The sequence below is a fragment of the Cydia amplana genome, chromosome 18 (assembly GCF_948474715.1).
Source record: "Cydia amplana chromosome 18, ilCydAmpl1.1, whole genome shotgun sequence".
Lineage (NCBI taxonomy): Eukaryota > Metazoa > Arthropoda > Insecta > Lepidoptera > Tortricidae > Cydia > Cydia amplana.
The window spans coordinates 6,420,494-6,442,782 of record NC_086086.1 but is presented as its reverse complement, the minus strand read 5'-3'; the positions used below and the strand labels follow the sequence as shown (position 1 = coordinate 6,442,782).

Sequence of the window (22,289 nt, the reverse complement as noted above, 5' to 3'; positions counted from 1 at the left end):
CAACCTCATTTAGGCTAACTGAATTTGGTATTGACCATGTGCGGATCCGCAAAACAGCGGATGGGGCTCGAATAATTGAGGTTCCCAACGCGGACAACGGCAGAGCGGCTGACAATCTGCGGGAAAAGTTAGAAACCCTCGTAGGAGAGGATGCAAAGGTGTACAGACCCGTAAAAATGGCTGGTCTGCGCGTGTCTTGTCTTAACGAGTCAGCAACGCCTGATGCAGTCGCAGCAGTGATAGCGGCCAAAGGTGGATGCAGTGTAGAGGAAGTCAAGGTGGGTGCAATCCGCGCCTCTTTCAACGGGTCCGGGTCAACCCTGGTGAAATGTCCTGTAGCGGCGGCGAAGAAAGTGGCGGATGACGGGAGAATCTCAGTGGGGTGGTCAAATGCGGTGGTCCAGGTTCTGGACCCGACACCGTTCCGGTGCTATAAATGCATGGGGACGGGGCACACCAGAACAACATGCCCTTCATCAGTAGAACGCGGTAATTTGTGTTTCCGTTGTAGCAAACCGGGGCACAAGATGGCGGAGTGCATGGAGCAGGCGTTCTGCGCGGCGTGTCACCAAGCAAAGCGCCCAGCGGGCCATGTCATGGGGGGTCAGGCGTGCAACCCTCCAAAGACCAGAGGTAGGCAAGATCCCGTCCGGGCCCCGGGGCGTAACCTAACAGCCGACCAGGCTGACGAGGGACGAAACAACATGGAAGAATAATGCTGCTACGCCAACACGAAATATTGCAGACCAACGCAAACCACTGCGTCCGAGCGCAAGACCTGTTACTGCAGGTTATGGCGGAGTGGGGTGTAAGCATAGTGGCGGTGGCGGAGCCCTGGTGCGTTCCTCCTATGCCAAATTGGGCGGCAGCATCGGATGAGACAGTGGCCCTAGTTGTTCCGGCTATCGGAAACTTCCCTCCACTAATGCCCATTGATAAGGGGCCTGGCTATGTAGCGGCAAAATGGGAAAACATAGTGGTAATCGGGACCTACTTTTCTCCAAATCAGCCACTCATGGCTTTTGAGAGATATCTAGATAACCTTGGGAGGGTAATAAGGAGGGCTTCTCCGAAACCAGTCTTACTAATGGGGGACCTCAATGCTAAATGTGCAGCCTGGGGCTCTCCTGTTACGGACGTGAGGGGTGAAGCCTTGCGAGACTGGGCGATGACAATGGGGCTAAACATTGTCAACCGAGGCAATGCATATACTTGCGTGAGATGGCAGGGGGGGTCCATTGTCGACATTACGTTGGCAACCCCAGTCATCGCCGATAAAATTAGAGACTGGCGTGTCATGGAGGAGGTGGAGACCCTCTCTGACCACGTATACATACGGATGAGACTTTCTCCGTCGCTGATGGCCCCGTCTCCTGCCCCGCGACGCATGAATAACAGGCTACCAAGGTGGTCCCTGGCTAGCCTGGACAGAGAGTTGGCGGAAGAGGCAGCAATAATTGAAGCATGGTGTGCTGCTCCACCGGATGAAATAGGGGTGGAGGAGAGGGTAGTTTGTTTCCGTGCGTCACTCACTAGAGTGTGCGACGCTAGTATGACCAGAGCGAAGAGACTGCCCGGCAAACAACAAGTATATTGGTGGTCTGACGAGATAGCTGCCCTCAGAACCACGGCCAATGCGGCCAGGCGCAAATATATTCGCTGCCGACGTCGCCGGCATACAATCGAAGAGGAGGAATTGCTATATGCTGCCCTGGCAACTGCAAAAAAGGCTCTCAAAACTGCGATAGCCAAGAGGAAGGATGAAGCCCGCGAGGAGTTCATTTGTACGCTGGATAGGAACCCATGGGGACGGCCATATAAAATAGTGCGGAATAAAATGAAACATGCCCCCCCCATGGATTCCTTGGAGCCGGAGCTCCTCACGAGAGTCATGGAGGGCCTCTTCCCAGCGGCACCGCAATTTGCCCCTCCAGTAATGTCGGTTCCGACCCGCGAAATCCCGGTTGGTGATGTCCCTGAGGTGACAGATGCGGAAATTCTCGGGGCAGTCATCCGCCTCAAAGCATGCAAAAAGGCCCCAGGGCCAGATGGCGTGCCAGGAAAAGTCATCCCTGTGGCTTTAAAACACCTGGGGCCACGTTTGCGGTACATCTTCGATGACTGCCTCAGGGAAGGGATATTCCCCAAATGCTGGAAAGAGGGAAAGCTGTGCCTGCTGCGGAAGGAGGGTCGTCCAGCTGACTCTCCTTCAGGGTACCGCCCCATTGTCCTCCTGGACGAGACGGGAAAAATGCTTGAACGCATTATTGCCAGGCGGGTAATCAAGCATTTGGAGGACACGGGCCCTAACATAAGTGATAGGCAATTCGGGTTCCGGGAGGGGCGGTCGACGGTCGACGCATTGAGTACATTGAGGGCCTTCAGTGATCAGGCAGCGAATAAAGGGGAGGGGGCAATAGCGGTGTCCTTGGACATTGCAAACGCTTTTGGCTCCCTCCCCTATGAGGTAATTAAAGAGGCACTCCGTTACCACCAAGTGCCTCTTTATCTGCAAAAGATTATAGGACACTACCTCTCTGAAAGAGTAGTGCTCTATCAAGCAGCGGACGGCCTAAAGGAGCGCAAAATGGAGTGCGGCGTTCCTCAGGGGTCAGTGCTGGGACCCCTCCTTTGGAATGTCGGCTTTGACTGGGCGATACGAGGTGCACAACTCCCCCGCATGGTCACCATTTGCTATGCTGATGATACTATGGTGGCCGTGAGGGGGAAGGACTATAATGACACTCTGAGGCGGGCAGCAATTGCTACAGAGCTGACAGTAGGGAGAATCAGCCTCCTGGGGCTAAGGGTGGCACTGCCGAAAACGGACGCAGTGATCTTCGGAGGAAGGGGCTGGCGATTACGACCCAACGAGGCGCTCCCTGTAGGGGGAGAAGCGGTCCAGGTTAAGGACCACATAAAATATCTTGGTCTTATCCTGGACCGCCAGTGGAACTTTGAGGAGCATTTCTCACAATTAACTCCTCGGCTTGTCGGCATGGCATCTGCATTGGGCCGCCTGCTGCCAAACGTGGGAGGACCCCAAGCTCTATGCCGGCGCCTCTTCGCAATGGTGGTGCGAAGCATGGCGCTATATGGGGCGCCGATATGGGCTGAGCGCCTAAAATACAGAGCAAGGGCGCTCCTCCGAAGACCGCAGAGGATAATAGCCCAGAGAATTATTAGGAGCTACCGCACGGTGGCATATGACGCTGCATGCGCTCTCGCGGGCACTTTGCCATGGGAGCTTGACGCCAGGCTCTTGGCGGAGCGGTACAGAGAGCGGCTGGAAGCCAGAAATAATGACGATCGTCTGGCTCCACAAGAGATAGATGCGAGGCGAAAGGCGGCAACCAAAAGGGAGCGGGATCGGTGGAAAGACCAGCTGGAGGACGCCCCATATGGTACCCGCACCATAGCGGCGCTTCTCCCGTCGTTCGACAACTGGCTAGACCGGAAAAGAGGGAGCCTGACATATAGGCTGGTGCAGGTTTTGACCGGACATGGCTGCTTTGGTCATTATCTGTACCAAATTCAGCGGGAACCGTCAACAGTCTGCCATCACTGTGGCGAAGAGGACGACACTGCCCAGCACACCCTTGCGGATTGCCCAAGCTGGGTCTTAGAGCGCCACGAAATGGTGGCGATATTGGGGGTGGACGATCTCTCTCTGCACAGCGTGGTGTCGAGTATGTTGAGCAGCGAGAGATCGTGGAATGCCGTCTCAAAATTCTGCGAAGTGGTGCTGCAGAGAAAAGAGGTAGCGGAACGGGAGCGCGAGGAGCAAGCAAATGCGCACCCGCTCCGGCGTAGACGGGTTGGGAGAAGGCGATTACAATATATCAATCGCCTACTCCCCCAATAGGGCCTGTGGGTTGGGGATCCACAATATAGGGCCTTGTCGAAGGCTGGGGGAAGGGTCGGTGCGTTGCCGATCCTTTCCTCGTTTGGAGCGAGGGTGCCCCCGGTATACTAACCGGGGCAGCCGGGGGGACGACACGGTGGAATGGTCTGCGAACTCGTGGCGTCCCCCAATAACGGTAATGCGGGCAACGCCGCAGGGGATGTTAGTGGGTATTCTCTTCCCCTCCCTCTGCCAAGCAGAGGGAGTTACGGGAGGAGCGAGTCCCACATACCACCCCCCCCAATGGGCTTCCCCAGTCCGGGGGTGAGATGCCTAAATGCATTTACCCCTGCGTCAAAAAAAAAAAAAAAAAAAAAAAAAAAAAAAAAAAATGGTGCAAATCCGCGTGTTATCCCTCGAGGCGTCTCAACCAACTCTGTTTACGGTGGACTTGGCTTAGTATTCTGATTCTGATACACAACCCTAATGTTGAAAGAACAAATAAGAAAGGGAAAAATAGTGTTATCTAAGAATAACCCAGGACCTAGATAGGGTTGAGTAGGGTTGCACACCGCACTTCTTTACTCCCAATAGTCCCAATATATTTTTTTCTACTAAGTAACTTTTAAAAAACACGTGTTTTTCAACAAAAAATATAATGTTAACTTAAACTTAACATATTTTGATGTTAATTTTAGCTTAACTTACCGAACTCGGCGCCGCCGTCGACTGGACAGAAATGGCTTTGGACGGAGAAGGATGTCGGTCTTAGGTTTCAGAGGCCAAGATCCACTTCGGGTCACTGCGCCACAGCAGTAAGTAAGTAAGTAAGTAAACCACTAAATTTCACACCAGTAAAAACTTGTATTAGAGCAACTTCCCTGAAATCGTTTGTAATTTCACACCCTGCATAAAATGTTATTTATGCCGATTTATCAGCACCCCTCTGTTTACAAACAAATTGTTACACTAGTGTTAATTATTTATAGTATGAACTTTGTTTTTAATAATATCTAGTATTTATCTACTAAAAGATCGAGGCCACTCGGGACAATCAATTTCGTTAATAGTAAAACCTAACTTTTTTTTTGTGGAAGCAGATAATTTTAATTCGTTTTCAAATATGTGCTAATAAAGGCATAGTCAGCATCAAAAGTAGGTAGCAGATGAAACAATGCACCAAAATATCTGCCACCCTGGAATACTTCTCAATATAGGTAGAGATATGTACATATATTCAATGCGAGTGCGCGTTCAAAAGTATCTGTGACAATGTAATTGTTCTACTAATAAATAAATATCTCTTTTTGTTATGCTATTAGAGAATAGTAAATAAGTACTTTTGACGCCTACTCTGATCCGCTACTTTTGACGCTGACTGTACCTACAAACACGTTGAAATGTTAGGTGTTACCTAGATATAGTAAGCTCGTCGGTGGTGCGCTTCGTGTGTCCCTGGCCTTGATTTTCGTATTTAATTCGCGTTAGGTATAATGAGAAGCGAGCCTGAAAATTAACAACATAACTTACTAATGTTGAATGTTTTATTGTGCCTATCTTTTGGGCCCGTGTAATTTAAACTTTAAATATTTGCTACACAAATTGTTTACAAAGTACAACATCATAATCTTTTATTATATGCCCATTTTGACCACAGCCTATAGAATAGAATAATAGAATAGAATAATAATATCATTGTATGCCCTAACAGGGTGTCATGATCTGATTCTGTACAATATAACATCTAAATGTATATGACAATACAATACTGAATAAACGAAATGAAAATGAAATGAATGACATAATCATAATTATGAAGATGATAAATTCGAAAAATTAGTTTTGTTTGTAAAACTTGCAGCACCTAAGCATGTAATAATAATTATCCTACTTCAATATAATATTTTCATGTTATCTGTTTAGGTCTTTCAGGAGGAAAATGGAAACTCGCGTAATACATTTACTACATGACTATATTTTCATTACCAGTCGGTACAAAAGCTTAAGAGTAAGTGATTAAAACTAAAATCCTAATCTATTAATTGATCGCGCCGGTGGGCTGGCGGATTTGCTGCGAGGTTTTTGTCAGGCGCTCGAATTCTTCAGGCGTTCTTCAACATGCCCCCGCGCGCTGAAAGCTGGTCTTCTACGTAGTAGCATCAGCATTCAGCAATGGACAAATCTTGGAGAATGCCCTTCTGACTACTCCATTGGCAGTGCGCACATCGGCTACGCGATTAATTCCATCATGTCCAGGGAAAACTGCAACGATGCGGCCCAGTCTCCACTTCAAAGGAGGAAGATTATCTTCTTTCAGAAGAACCAGAGTATTCTGGGATAAAGAGTCTCCGGCCGCTTGCCATTTGACCCTTTGCTGCAGGTCTGAGATATATTCCTTGCTCCAACGGGTCCAAAAGTGCTGGCGCAGTTGTTCTACCCGCTGATAGCGCGTTAAATAGTTGAAGGAGTGATCTCGGTAATCAGGAGCTGGCAGCGCGGTCAGTGGACGGCCGATGAGGAAGTGTCCAGGAGTTAGTGGCATCAGGTCGTCGGGTTCCGTTGACAGAGCGGTGAGTGGCCGAGAATTTAAAATTGCCTCGATCCTAACTAGTGTCGTATTAAGTTGCTCGTAAGTGAGATTGGAATTGCCCAGCACTCTAGTTAGGTGATGCTTTGTTGACTTTACACCCGCTTCCCAGAGACCGCCAAAGTGTGGCGCGTAAGCGGGCAAAAAATGAAAGTTCGTTTCTTCATTGGACGCACTTTCAGCAATAGAATTGCAATTGGATTTGAGGAACCTTGATAATTCGTTGTATGCGCCAACAAATGAGGTCCCGTTGTCTGAGTAGATATTAGCGGGCTTTCCTCTGCGCGACATAAATCTATTTAAAGCCATCAGGTAATTATTGCTTGTTAGGTCACCAACTAACTCTAGATGTATGGCCTTCGTTGTAAAGCATATGAATATGGCGATGTACACCTTTACTATCCTACAACCTCTTCCCTGACGACTAGCCGAGCTAATGGGACCGGCGTAGTCTACGCCTACATTGACGAAGACGTGGCCTTCGGGGGACAACCGAGTTTTAGGTAAATTGCCCATCAAAGGGCTAAGTACGCGTCCCTTCATTCGAATACATTGGACGCACTGTCTATAACATAACTTAGCCAAATTGCGTCCTCCTATCGGCCAGTATCGCTCTTTGATGGTGGCTAACAAAAGCTGTGGTGGCGCGTGTAATAAATGCTTGTGCTCGAAATTAAAAAGCAACTTAGTAAATTTGTGAGTGGACTGTAAGATGATCGGATGCTTTTGCTCATATGGAAATTCCGAGTTAGCAAGGCGACCACCAACGCGCATGATTGAGTTTTCGTCCAGAAATGGATTTAACTTTAACAGTGGACTACCCTTAGGTAAATTTTGAGAGTTAAGCAGTAACTTATACTCGGGCAATGATTCCGCTTGTGATATTTTGATCAGTAGGTTTAATGCGTTTTTTAAATCTAGATCGTTTAAATATTGAGTAGTTACCGGCATGCTTTTACAAACCGATATGAAACGCAAGATATACGCTACAGAGCGTTTTAACCGTAAGAAATTTGAAAACCGTTCAAAGTCAATGAAAGTCTCGTCTTGAATGAAAGTGGACAAGGTTATTTCTGTTCGAACCTCTGGTAAGCTAGAGACTTCTGTACACGGGTTTTGTGGCCACGTCGAAGCATCACGCTTTAGGAAACTAGGACCAGACCACCATAAATCAAGTGAATTTAATTCCTCGAAACTAACACCGCGAGATACGTGATCAGCAGGATTCTCGTCAGTAGGAACGTGTCGCCAGGAACTATTGCCTGATATTTCGAGAATTTCGGCTGTACGGTTGCGAACAAATGGCTGCAACTTGCTTGGTAATGTTTTGAGCCACGCGAGAACTATAGTTGAGTCGCTCCAGAACGTTGCGCTGCTGACTTGGGCTCGAAGTGAATTAATAACCTTTTGATACAGCCGAGCACCGACTAGCGCGCCGCAAAGTTCAAGTCTGGGAATGGTTAAAGGCTTTATGGGAGCAACTCGACTTTTGGCTATAAGCAATCGCACGAGAACCTCTCCTGCACCGTTGACACTACGGGCGTAAACACAAGCACCGTAGGCTCGCTCTGAGGAGTCGGTGAAAATGTGCAGTTCCAGACTCTGGTAGGAGTCACACAAAACTCGTCGCGGAATGCGGATACTATTAAGAAGAGGCAGGCTTGAAACTATATCAGCCCATTGTTTTAAAGTTTCAGGAGGAAGCTCCTGGTTCCAAGAAAGTTTGTGCAACCATAATCTTTGCATGAGTATTTTCATTTTAATAACACAAGGACTTAAAAGTCCTAAGGGATCGAAAATCTGAGCAATGGTTGATAATATATCCCTTTTAGAGGTTCCCTTAGGAGCCGAGATTCCAATGGGGAAATGTAACTGGTCCGCGTCTGGATGCCAGCCCAGACCTAATGTCTTGCTTGACTCGGATGTGCCTATGTTTAAATCTTTTGATTCAGGAGAGAACGAGTTAATTAAGCGTGGGTCGTTAGATTTCCACTTTCTTAAATGCATGCACGCGGCAGCTAAGGCTTCAGTGATTCCTTGTCGAAATCTAACTACCTCGTTGAAATCATCTCCTCCGGTTAGTAAATCATCGACATAAAAATCGTGAATTATTATGTCAGATAAAGGTTTATCTTGGCAATCTAAACCTATTTGTTTTAGACATCGACATGCTAAAAATGCTGCGCTAGCCGTCCCATAACTTACGGTATTTAGCTGATAGGTCTTTAAAGCGTCAGACTCATTTTCGCGCCATAGGATCAGCTGTAGCTTTCGATCGTCAGGATGAAGAAATACGGTCCTATACATTTTTTCAATATCTGCAGATATTACGTATTTATGCTGTCGAAAACGTATGAGTATGGACAGTAGGTCATCTTGGACAGTTGGTCCTACCATTTGCAAATCATTCAGCGAAACACCGGAAGAAGTGGGACTGCTAGCATTAAAAACTGTCCTTAATTTGGTAGTCGTGCTGTCCCGTAAAATCCCGTGGTGGGGTATAAAATAGGTACCCGTACCCGAATCGGTAGGTACGTATTCGGACATATGACCTAAAGCGTGATACTCCGACATAAACTCGACGTATAGCTTCCTAAATGATGGTCTATTTTTCCACCTACGCTCTAATGATAAAAAGCAGTGTTTGGCTCTTTGAAATGATTCGCCTAACAACTTAGGACTTTGTTTTAAAGGCAACCTAACACAAAAACTTCCGTTCTTCAAACGAACAGTGTTGGCCTGAAAATGCTCCTCACATAATTTCTCTTCGTGAGAATATTGAGACGACTGATGGCTAACTTCCTCCAGTTGCCAAAAACGCGCTAATTGGTTTTGAAGGTCGTCATCAACGGTTGAGAGAGCATTGTTTGAATTAACTGTCACGAAATTACATTTTATGGATGATGATGACATAGTCGATTCGTTGCGTCTAAAAATAGGACCGGAAACCAACCATCCGAGTTGAGTTTCCCAAAGTATCGGCAAACCGTGACCCAGTTTAATTTTTTGACATCCTAACAAATCCCAGAATAGTTCGGCCCCAATTATCATATCGACGTCAGCCGGTTTGTAAAAATACGGGTCCGCTAAGCATATGTTTGATGGGATATTTAATTTGGATACGTCAATTCTATGAGAGGGAATAGCGTCTGTAATTGAAGACAAAATGTAACAGTTTAAATCTGTTGCGAACCTCTCATTGAGCGATTTAATTTCGACCCGACACCTTTCAGATAAAGGTGACGACTTTTTGTTTACACCTATGAGACTTTTATTTACAAAATCAGTTGCCAGGTTTAACCTATTATACATTTTTTGAGACATGAGACAAGACATACTGCCATTGTCTAAAACACAGCGAGCGATGTGCTCCTGTTTATTTGCATCGTATATCTTTATAAGTGCAGTTGATAGCAGTACGTCTTGTTCCCTATGTCAATACGAAGACGAACTACTCGGCAACACATTTGCTGACAATGCAACCTGGGCCGACTCGACGCCGGCGGGGGACGGGAGCGCGGGCGCAGTCTGCTGGTCGACACCGCTGATAACGCTCGTGCTATTATCACTGTTTAATGTTGATCTAGGTATGCCCTCAGATATGTGAATTAGCGTATGGTGTTTGCGTTTGCATACCTTGCAACCAGTTTTCTTACAGTGATTGGCATAATGACCACCTCTAAAACAGTTAAAACAAACCTTATAGTTAGGTAGTGATTGCAACCGAGCCGTATTACTTAACGCGAGGAATTGCGCACAGTTTGATAAGCAATGATCGCCCTTACATCTCGGGCACGGCTTAGTCGCCGGCGGCTGAGTTTTGTTGTTATTATTACCTATTTTATCTTGCACGGCTATCATAGTTTTAATTTTAGTTGCACCTTTAGTGTGTTGAAGTGACTGATTTGATGATAATTCGAGTGTTTCGAGTAAATCAGCACGGTTTTGTAAGAAAGTTAGGAACTCCTCGAAAGTAACTGTTTTGTTTTTATCTAAACCGCCTTTGAACTCTTCCCACTCACGAAATGATTTTGTGTCTAACTTCTGTGAAATTAAGTGAATGAGAAGTGTTGACCATTCTTTAACGGGTTCGCCTAGTGTTTCCAAAGAACGAAGGTTTTTGTTAACCTGATCTATGACCCTTTTAATGTGGCTAGAAGATTCTCGTGCAATCGGTTCAATATTGAACAAGGCCGATACATGATTATGCAGCAACTGGCGCTTGTTGTTGAAGCGATCACATAGAAGTTTCCAAGCCAACGCGTAGTTGTCAGACGAGAATTCCACCGACTGTATGACGACTGCTGCGGATGCCTCCAGGGAAGTCCTAAGGTAATGAAATTTGTTTATGTCGTCAATGCCGTCGTTGGAGTGAATGAGGCTAGTAAAGGTGTCGCGAAAGCCTAACCAATTTTCATAGGAACCATTGTATTTTGGCAATTGAATAGTCGGTAACCGAACAAGCTTATTATTTCCTTTACGCGATGATTGGTCGCTTGCGGCTGAGTTGAAACTCGATTCTTGCTGTTTGGCGTGTTTGGTCAATATGTCTTGTGCCTTAGAAAGTAATTTAAAATACCTACTTTCAAAGTCTGCTCGCTCAGATAACTGAGCGTCAGAGTTGCTCGAACTGCACTCAAGTACCAATTGAACCTCATCATAACGGCCATACAACGACTCAATTTTGCCCATACGCAACTGTAATTCATTTACCTCAGCCGATGTCAGTGAAGCAACGTCCAAATCATCCATATATTTCTCAAAAATGGTTAGTCGGCCTTTATAGCTGGCCCGCCTAGCAATTAGCTCTTTTTCTTCAGCCATTTTTGGGAAGCGAGTGTAGTCAACCTGGAATATTTATGTTACAAATTTGAAAGGGAGAATAACAATCAATTAAAGTGCCCTAGCAATAAGCAAGCAAAAGTTAACGTTACAATTTTAAGGTTAATCTTAGATTCACGTTAAAGCACTTGAAATTAATTTAAAGATAATGTTGATTGTACATTTGATTTTTAACTAATTATAATTAATGTTGATGGCAAGTGCAGTGTAAGCTTTAAACGTTTAAGTGTGAATAGTAAGCGTTCTGATTTTGTATATCTATTAAATTACTTATTTTTTAAACTAGTATTAGGTATAAGATTTTTTATTAAATTAATAAGTTGTAACTAAATCAGACCGGTACACTTAAATTAAATCTAAAGCTAAGGAACAAAGCTTAACACGTGGATACTAACCTTGTCACAGAGTTAAATTACGCTTATATAATACCTGTAGAGTGCTGGATTAAATTTAATACACACAATTAGCACTGGATTACCACTTTTCTTTACTAAAGTCTTGTAATAAATTAAATCTCGACCACTTTAGACGATCCTTTGTCTCTTCTTTGTTCGAGATGATGGTGCCACCCGATGCCAATTGATAGGTAACTCTCCAGTAATTCCACAATTCCTCTTGACCGTATTATTTTAGTCGCTGGTATCTTCCATCCGTGTCGTAAGGACCATGTTTAGGTCTTTCAGGAGGAAAATGGAAACTCGCGTAATACATTTACTACATGACTATATTTTCATTACCAGTCGGTACAAAAGCTTAAGAGTAAGTGATTAAAACTAAAATCCTAATCTATTAATTGATCGCGCCGGTGGGCTGGCGGATTTGCTGCGAGGTTTTTGTCAGGCGCTCGAATTCTTCAGGCGTTCTTCAACATTATCAATCCCGTATTCTCTATTTAATAAAATAGGTACCTAATACCTACGCATTCAAACTATGTTAGCGATTTAAGAATTTTGTTTGTAATAAATAAGCCTTTAATTATCAAACTCAAATTTAAAAAAAATTGTTCATTTAGTTAACAAGTAGTGAAATATCATCGCATAGTAAGTACTTAAAATACAAGCTTTGCTTTGGAACTTCGATCTGAACGATATTGTCATCAAAATATAATTTATTTTCGATACAAATTAGCCACGTCATACGGTATTTTTAGCAGCAAATCCACCGGATAGATGACAATAAATATTTTCTGACAGTAAGTTCAATAACCTCGGATAAAGCGTACTTATTCCTATATTGGAGCTTACCGTAAAATGCGCCCGGAGGCTTAATAGCTCGGGTTTTAATTTCAGACTCACCTCTCTACGGGCTTATGTGAATAACTTCCCTTTCGTGCAGATCGGCGGCTTTAGAAGGTACCTTTTTGTTATTAACCGACTTTAAAAAAGGAGGAGGTTACTAATTGGACTTGTATTTATATGTCTGTTAATCGATTAAGTACTTCAACCTTGATTTTAGCTGCTGCTGAGCAAATACCTCCCCCTAATTTGTCCTTAATTTAAGTCACGATATTTTAATTAGGTATTAGTAAATATGTAGATACCTACACTGGATGGTTAAGTAAGTACATAAGTGTAATATATAACCCCCTTTGATTGTTTAAATGTAAGTATTAAATTATGGCTATTTCTATAAACTAAGTAAGCTGAAGACGCGGTGCGGGTTCGATTCCCGCCTCGGCCACCGGTGGACTTGGTCACTTTTTCTTTAGTGTCTGATAATATATCTATTTCAGTTTATAAATTATATATTAGTGTGACTACTTAAAATAAGAAATATAAAAATATTTCATAAAATAATTTGATGTTCGAAGTTGCGTGGCTATTTCTGTCAATCACAAAAAGCGAAAAAATACAAACGATTTTATTAACTAAAATACTTCTGATGAGCATTTATGAATAACAGCATAACTATTTTAATTGCTATGACTCAAATACTCGTTAAAAGCTAGCACCTACCCAATTGAGGACCCGCTAAACGAGTATCATGAAGAATATTGCTCTGGTTTACGTGCCAAAATTCATAATCTCATGGGCCCGTTTCTGTATTAATCTTCTGAATTACTCTGCGCTATGGCAAAAAGAGCCATTCCATGCTTCCATTCGCCAATTATATTTGCCAAATAGCGGCAAATTGGCAATTTGCGGGAAGCAATTCCTTCCGTTTGCATAGTTTAATGCCTAAATAAAAAAACACTTTTTAACACTACTCGAGTTAAAATTGTGGATACTTAATCTTTTTATGCGGAAAACTGGTCGTATAAAATAAGCTTAACTGCTTTTTTAGCAATATTAAGCAAAGTAAAAATGCCGATGTCACGATGTAGGTATCATGACAGTTTGACCAGTACGGATATGATGGTCGTTCTTGTCTAGGCGCGTGATAAAACGGTAGGTATCCGTCACCTTTTAATCGCGCTCTGTTAAAAAGTGACGCATATTTTGTCACGTGGATAAAGCCATCCATAATAGGCCTGCTGATAGAGTTAAATTATTTTTGAATATACCTAATTTCAAACCAAGTAGGTAAGTATATAGTAAAGGTTACAACTAGTTAACTCATGCAACAAGAATGAAAAGCGTGACACATCGACAGACGCGACACTATCCAAGACAATTTATCACTGACATTTGTTTTGCACTCGCGTAGATTATTGTCATAAATATATCGCTCAGAGTTATTAAGCGTAATTCCTATACTTAGCTTCGAAAAATTTGATCTTATTTAAGATCGACCTGCCCATAGCACAGAATAAGTAATAATAGTATTATCATACAGAACGGACACGCACCGCCCCGCCCCGACTCGGATTACCTCGCCCCGCGACTGGCCGCGACATGAATGTGTGCGTAAGTCGCTCTACTGAGAGCATGCCAGAAGTCCGTCAGATACACAATGACGCGTATACAGACGTGCCGCGCACACATATAAACGCAAATAATTTTTGATGTATGGCGTGTCCGCCCTGTGCCCATAGTGGGACAAGAGACCGTTACAACACATTTGATGAATAATCATTATCTAGAATATCCAGTCACGTGCATGACTCTGGTAAATACCTAGTGTTCACTAATTTACTAGCCTTAATACCAGTATAATGGACTAATACTTCAGGACTAAAAAGATGTCTCACGCTAGACCGGGCCGCGCCCGGGCCGAGGTGTCCGACATGTCATTTTCTATGACGGCTGATCGGTGACCACGTAGTGCTTTCCATAGAAAACGAAGCGCCGGAAGCTCCGGCCCGGTCTAGCGTGAGTCATCCTTTAAGTGTAAGTGTAAGGCCTAGTTGGGCGTGCAGCGGGGCGCGCCCGGGCGGGGCGTGCGGCGTGCATGTTAAACAAATGCAAGCGTATAGGAGCGGCCTTAGTGCACGCTGCTCAAATCACTTGTAAGCCCGACGCCACGCTGCACGCCCCGCCGAACTCGAGCGTCCACTCAGGCCTTACACTAATATGTAGGTACCGAAGAAAACATTTTATAAAGCGTTCTTAGCGTTCTATATTTCCGCGATCAAACAAAAAATTATGTAAGTAATTGTTCACCTCCCTAATGAGAGTGCAAGGTTTAACTACAGGGAATTAGGTATTTAAGTACATAATTAATGCGCTCTGAGCTTTAAATTGCGGTGTTGATCCCTCTTCGTCGGTAATCCTGCAGCACAGTACAGAGTCTATTAGCAACAGCTCAATATGTACCATACCGCTATAACTTTATAAAAAATCACTCTTAAAGGTTAAAGTCCTCTGACTTTAACCTTTAAGAGTAGAGGCGCCATGTATTGTATTTCAACCTGGAAGTCAATTCTAGTTTAACAATTTGTTATGGTTTCGAATTGTTTTGACACGACCTTAACGATCGTCTTAGTGACATCTCACGTACGATATTCATTTCATTTCGCATGCACCAATCAGCGTGAGCGATCTTCGAGGTTGTATCAAAATATGATCAAAACTTAATAAGTTGTTAAATCTAAATCAGGCTCTTGTGTGGTTGTGTATCATTCAGGAGTTTCGTGTATCGTGTCTTACTGCGTTTGACTGTGTACTGCGCTGCAACGGAGCCGCGTACTGCCGATTAGGGCCGATGAATAATACCGAGTACTTAACAGCTGCGAACTATTGACACTAGATACGAACTTCAGCCATTAAATCAGCCCGAGGTAAGATTAAGACAGCATTAAACACTTTAATCCTGAAATCGATGTCATTTTGTATTGGTTTCGTGTAAAAAGTTTTTTTTTATATTTTTATGATATTTGAACACTTCTTTTTACAGTCATAAAACATCATCGTGACAATTCCACGGGACTCTCATATTATGATTACAAAACAAATTCTATGATTATGATGATTATGTACGTAGGTACCTTGAATATTCTTCGTCATGCGCGCTCGTTCACAGGTACGAGTAAGTACCTACAAAACCACATGCCAAACCATTGCATATTTACATTTTAGAATTAGAACAATAAGGAACCGTGAACTGGTTAAAAACTTGCATGAAATATTTCACCTGATCAATCCCACTGCCAACATATTTCATTATTCCCCTGTTCAATTCTCAAAGTACAAAACATTGAAGACTTACTGTAAAATCATTCGAATACCGTTATCATACAAAATACATGTGTGCCTTCCATGTTCCGCCATTCGCCTTCACGAGTATCTGAGAAATGACCCACTACGTTCCAGTGACACTCTCAAGCGGCCATTTTGAAATCTACAGCTTATTTTTTAAATGAAATGAACACTTTGTTTTCTTACTAAGTTTGCAAACTGGCTTTTATTAACTTAAATTGGCGGAGGAAAGCTGCGGGCGTTATCCACTGGATATTTCAAAGGGTATTTATGTGCATAAAGATGGATAGACGCGAGAATAAATTAATTTGCACTCAGCTTTGGTTTTCTTTTGGTTTTCGTAAAAGTTTAGAGATTTAAGAAGTTAAACTCTTGATAAGGAATGACGGCTTCATTTCGTTGCAGATTAAGTATCGTTTGTTTTTCTTTAATGGTTACTATTTGAGGGTTACTTGAACTTGATGGTTACTTGAACACTTACGTACAGTCAACGGCAAAAGTAACTACGGGGTGTTTAAAATGGTCTACACACACTTTTAATCTCCTAACAATAAAGTTATAATTTAGATTATTGTGTACAACTTGCCTTCTCAACTATTTCTGCTGATGTACCAACTTACTATAATACCCCTTCACTCACAAAAGTTTTTGTTAAGTACATTATTCATTTTTCAAGTTATTGAATAAACATTTGCTACTTTACCTAATAGGTAGGTATCCAAAATATAAACTATCACAGAATTATTCGGCGTCCACAAAAAAAGGTTGGCATTAACTCCAACTGCATATTGTCCCGTCTTTCTAACCAATTTGAAAACAAAAAATGATTATAAGTTTTATTATTGACTTCCAATCCTATCAAAAGTTTTGTGTTCTATATATCAGGGGTGGCTCTTGCGAGTGCCTGTTGTCAAAGAAAAAATAATAACAAAGAAGCACAATACGTGTTCAATATATTGCGCATCAGAAACCTTTTTGGTTTTTAGGCCTGCCTGATAGTAAGCGGATACTTTAGCATTAAGAACGTTCGAGGTGTCCCTAAACTTAGGGCCATGTAACGTCACGAGCTTGCACTGTCGCCGACCCCATGCATTTTGGGCATCAGCGTCGAGTGTGCACGCTCGTGACGCTCGAGGCGTGCATTCTGTTGCAGAGGCCTAACACGTTGCCGACCCTTGATGTGTTGAAACACTCTGAAAATAATTTTGTATTTTCTGACAAAGCAGGAACTTTTAGTTAAAAATCTTCCACTTAGTGTTCGGATTCCTTTCGAACCCAAAATTTTGCTTATTCCAACTTTTATACCTGATTGGCTCTCAGACTAATAATGCTTATATTTTTCGTTCTTATTAAATATAGTTGAAGTATCAGACAAAAAGTACGTTAAACTAAACTACTCAAATCAACTCACCAATACCTTTTTTGCGTATATACTAACCCATAATCATAAAACTTTACAAGCCCTAATTAGTTAATTTTATGTTTTATCCCTTTGTTACAAATACATAAGTCAAAAAGTCAATTACGACAAGCGATTAATAGCTAATTGAGCCTTGTAGCGCGTTTATGAATAACGCCAGTATTAGTGGGAAATATACATCAAACGCCATCTGCCGGACAATTTCTCAACCATTCATTACCATAAATAAGATAAATAGGTATGCCGAAAGTGGCTTATCTTCTAGTAACCTTATCTTTGCCACCGAACTGTGTCCAGTACTCGTAAATAGATTGTTCTACGGAAACATCGAATTTCCTTTAGTATTTTATTGGGCTCCTTCTTATAACAACTTCGTAAAGAATTTCCCGTTTAGGGTAGCACGGTTAAGGGACAAAAACGGATCGCGAAACTAACATAAACTTTTCGATTCTACTTGTGACAAGTTTCTTGTTTCGATGAGATTACTTTTTAGGGTTTTGTCTATTGCTGAGTAGGTGGACTATTATATCTGTATCTTCATATATCGTTATCTATAGGGTTTAACTGAGGGTTCAGGTTCAGAATAGTAAGATATATATATACTTAGGTATAGCTAGTAAGGGATCAGAGGAATGTCATCTCTAGAACTTTAAACTAGGACCGACAGAAACTTCAGCCATAAATAGGTACATTACCTACTAGCTTTTTCAGCGAATTTGCCACATAATCTGAGTATGTGCTTATTCTACATAACTTTGTTACAGTAAGCATCCAAGCGCTATTGTTGCATCTAAATACGTACTACAGTAACCTGCAATAATATGTGACTCTTCGAAGGCCGCAAAAATATGTGACATGCTCTTAATGGCTCTACAAATAAGATCGTGTGAGATATTTTTGCTGCGTTCGAAGAGTAACATATTATTGCAGGTGACTGTACTAATAGGAAGGCCGTTTGCTTCCGTGAGAATATGTAGGTATGAAAAAAACCCTCTATATGAATTTTTGATCGCTGCCAGTGATGTAGGTAATGGTGTTTGATTCTATATTAGATACTGACTGACTATGGTTACTGGATTATGAATTTAGATTGAACTCGTTGACTATCAGAGGTACTTGCGAGGGCAAGTTAGGACAATCGGGTACTTTTTAGACAATAAACTATCGAATGCAGTCCCTGCTCGAAGTCTAACCACCATCGGCATAAGCTAGCATGAGTAGGTAAACAAGTCTGCGGTGAACTAAACTAAAGCTTCGAAATAATAATTAAACTAAGCATACTAAGTAATATAGTGTCGGAATTTCTAACGGAACCACAGTTCAGTTGGCATTTCCCCCGCTATCGACGACGCCGCAGAAACTGGGAATTCCAACAAGATTGGGAATAATAAGAATGGTCTCTAATTTAGCGGCAAACGAGATTAAACCCTTTGTGTATGTACAAAAGGCTTTCAGCTTCCTTTGGATTTTGTTTAATGCTGTTCTGATCCAATGAACTTGATTAACGTCAACGTGATTGATTTTAAACTTCGCATTTCCTTCAACGGTTCTTATTGGTCGTTCAATGGCTTGGTCCTACTATTAGAAAATAAGTGAAATTAAAAGTGACCGACTAGTTGCGTTCTCACGCGCGAGTCTATACTTGAATTCGTGCTAGATGTATGGAGTCACGCGCGAGAATCCAACTCGTGCTAGCAGGTCTGAACTATTACTCTGCCGTGTCACGCGCATCTCGTGTAACTTTAAAAGTTGAGTTTCGAGATAATTACGTTTAAAGTTTTAAAGATTCAAATGCTGTTATCGTTGACGGTTTATCGTAATTTTTTATTTTTTTTTTATCTACATGTAGGAAATATGGTCACAGAATAGGATCTTTAATTATTTTTTTTCGCATAATTGAATAGTTTTCATTTTATTCGAATTAAATAGTTCCGTATGACCAACTCTTCCATACTATAGTGGTCACACGAAGTCATGTAAGTCAAGTTACATAACATACGCGTGATCAGACGTGCCACGTATTAAGCGAAATAATATTGTTGTCGTATAAACCAAGCGCTCGGCCAGTCATGCCAAATTGCCTAACTCCGGTAACTTAAGAACATATATCATGCAACTCAAGTTAACTGAGTTGTGTCTGACGCCATCGGCAAAAAAATGAAGTTACATGAGTTAGTCATATGCTTTTCTCAGTAAATAATGAAGATTTTCAAAATGTTCTTTTGGAAGATACATATTTAATGGTTTTTAAGACGAATTAGACTGGTTACCCGTAACCCATGTAACTCGAGTTAACGGAGTTTGGCGTGACACGGCAGTACTGAAGGTGGCCGGCCGCGAGTTACTAAAACGCGTTGGCTTATAATAATAATCTTTGTTACTTTAAAACTCAATGTTACGTCTAAGCACAAGTTTCGATCCTTATAGTTTCATCTGTTCTTCCACCTATCTGTCCATCCATCGCCATTGATGTTATTCATGTTATGTCATGTCAACTAAACGGGCTTTTGAAACATTGCAACGTGCAAATGTAACGCCAACATTGAAACTTTAATCAGAATCTACCTCTATATGATATGAGTGTATACAAAGGGGTAGGGCATAGAAAAATGTGCCTTAACTTTAGGCTAATCAAACCTAATAATAATATTATTTTTTTGCTTTATTTAATTCACTTGAATAAATAATATCAAATCAGTTCAAATTTCTACTAGAACAGCCCTGAACTGTGATAATTCAGTAAAGCATTCACAATAATACGATATAACCTCACAAAATCTAATGAACTAGCTAAATAAGCAACAGTTTACCGCTACCTTCCCACGCGTATCCGAATAAACAAACTCATCGCTGATTTATTTAGTGAGTCTTTGATCTGTCGAATCGACTCACTGGGTATTGAGCTGGATCTGTGCTGTTATTTTCTCGCTTTACCAAGCTAAGGCGACTAAACCAGTCTATCTTTGAGCTAGATCTCCGTAACATCTAGGAGCAAATAGAGATCAACACTTTTGGTAGTGATGTCGGCGATATAGTAGTGTGATGTGAATTCAGTGTGATATCGGTGTTCGTATGTTAATTTTCTTTTTGAACGCCATCCAATTAGTTACGGTGTATTGGAAATTTGGATTTTGTTTAACATTTTTAGGGTTTCATGTGAAATGGAAGGCTTGGGCATGGATTGCTACTACTGACTAATATATGTATGAATATAACGGCACGCGTTTAATTTTCCTGTTTAGGATAATATTTAAAGTAAAATTTCATCCGTCTAAAATGTATAGAACTCCCCTTACTGCATGTAATAAAAAATATTTGTTTAAATTTGAACTTTAATACATGGTAATAAATATGAATTTAATATCCGCCATATAATTATGGCATTGTATGCGGTAAAGAGAAAGAAGTAAGAAGTAAGGGTACTTAAAGAGAAACAGAGACAAAAATCGATAGTTAAATTTTAGTTTTTAGATAAATTCGTTTCCTTTGCCAACTCACCTAAGTAACTCCAGCAAATATTATACCAGTAAGTAATATTTTTTGTAACTCAATGCATCTTTTTGCCACGGCTCATGGGAGCCTGGCAACCGTTTGTCAGCTAAAACCAGGAATTGGCGCAAGCACTAGTTTTTACGAAAGGCCTTATTGAGATTAGTCCAGTTTTCTCACGTTTTTTTTTCTTCACCGAAAAGCAACTGCCAAGTATCAAATGATATATCGTACTTAAGTTATGAAAAACTCATTTATTACGAGCCAGGGTTTGAACTCATGATCTCCAAATTAATAATCTTCCACTAGACTATCAACGCTTTGATTAAAACCAAGTTAATATCTTTAGGTATAAGGTAAGGTTAAACAATTTGCCAACATCCTCAAGCCCGTCTTGTACCCGGGCCGTGCGGCGAGCCTCAACCGCCAGTAATGCAGTAACGCTTGGAAACTCTAGTCCGAAACGTAGGAAATGATAGGGATTAAATTGGATCAGTTGGAAGAATTGACGGGTGAAACGGGAGACAGAAACGTAGAGGCCACTTACTTTGTACTTAGGTAGGTATCGCATGTCGTGAGATACGAAACCATAGAGAAAAAAATACATAGAGTGCTCAATCCATATTATTATTATTTACCGTATGGCATATGTACATGTCACTGGATTACAATGTCAAAGTTAAGGTTGTAAGAAAATCTTAGTTAGAATTTCGCCCTTCCCAGGTACGCGACTGCTTCATCTGACAGGGTCTTAAAATCGTCTACTTGGCCTGTGTATCTAGTAAGGGGGCATTCCAGAATGATGTGGTTGATGGTCTGATCTGGGTGCCCGCAGTTACAGGCAGGAGAGGAGCTCCAGCCCCATTTATACCAGTGGTGGCCGCAGTTGCCAACTCCTGTTCTTAGGCGGTTAAGAGCGAACCACACCCGGCGGGGTTCCTTGAAGCCTACTGGGGGTACACGCAGGGGTAGAGTAGAGAAGGGGTTGGCTTGGTCTCTGAGGGCTTCCCATTCTGCGGTCCATGCCTCCTCCAGGGTCCGGGTGGTCAGGGAATTTCCCATCAGTAATGCAGGGGGGTTTCGGGATTTAAGACGTTTACTTCCGAAACCCTCGAGGTCTTGGTGAATTGGTAAGCCAGGACTGCAGTGCGCTTTCGTTAATTCGCGTTGGAGGCATTTTTCTCTTCGCAGGTGCGCAGGGGCTATGTTACTAAGAGCTGGAAGCCAGTGGGTGGGTGTTGGCTTAAGGCATCCCGTTATTAGACGGAGAGTCTGGTTTAGCTGCGTGTCGACGGCTGAGGTATGAACACTATTTATCCAGACTGGGGCACAGTACTCAGCCGTCGAGTAAACCAGGGCCAGCGCTGTGGTTCGGAGACAGGAGGCAGAGGCTCCCCAAGTTGTTCCTGTTAATTTTTGCACTAGACTATTCCTGGTCTGCAGTTTAGCCGATACTTTTTGTAGGTGACACTTGTAAGTAAGACTTCTGTCCAGGGTAACTCCAAGGTACTTGGGGTGCGGGTTATGTTT

At 42.4% G+C, this 22,289-nt stretch overlaps 1 long non-coding RNA gene across 1 annotated transcript in view; it reads left to right on the top strand.

Annotated features, from left to right (window-relative positions):
* LOC134656416 (uncharacterized) overlaps positions 1-22,289 on the top strand; it is a 225,142-nt gene that overhangs the window by 153,322 nt on the left and 49,531 nt on the right. The gene's annotated exons all lie outside the window — the stretch shown is intronic.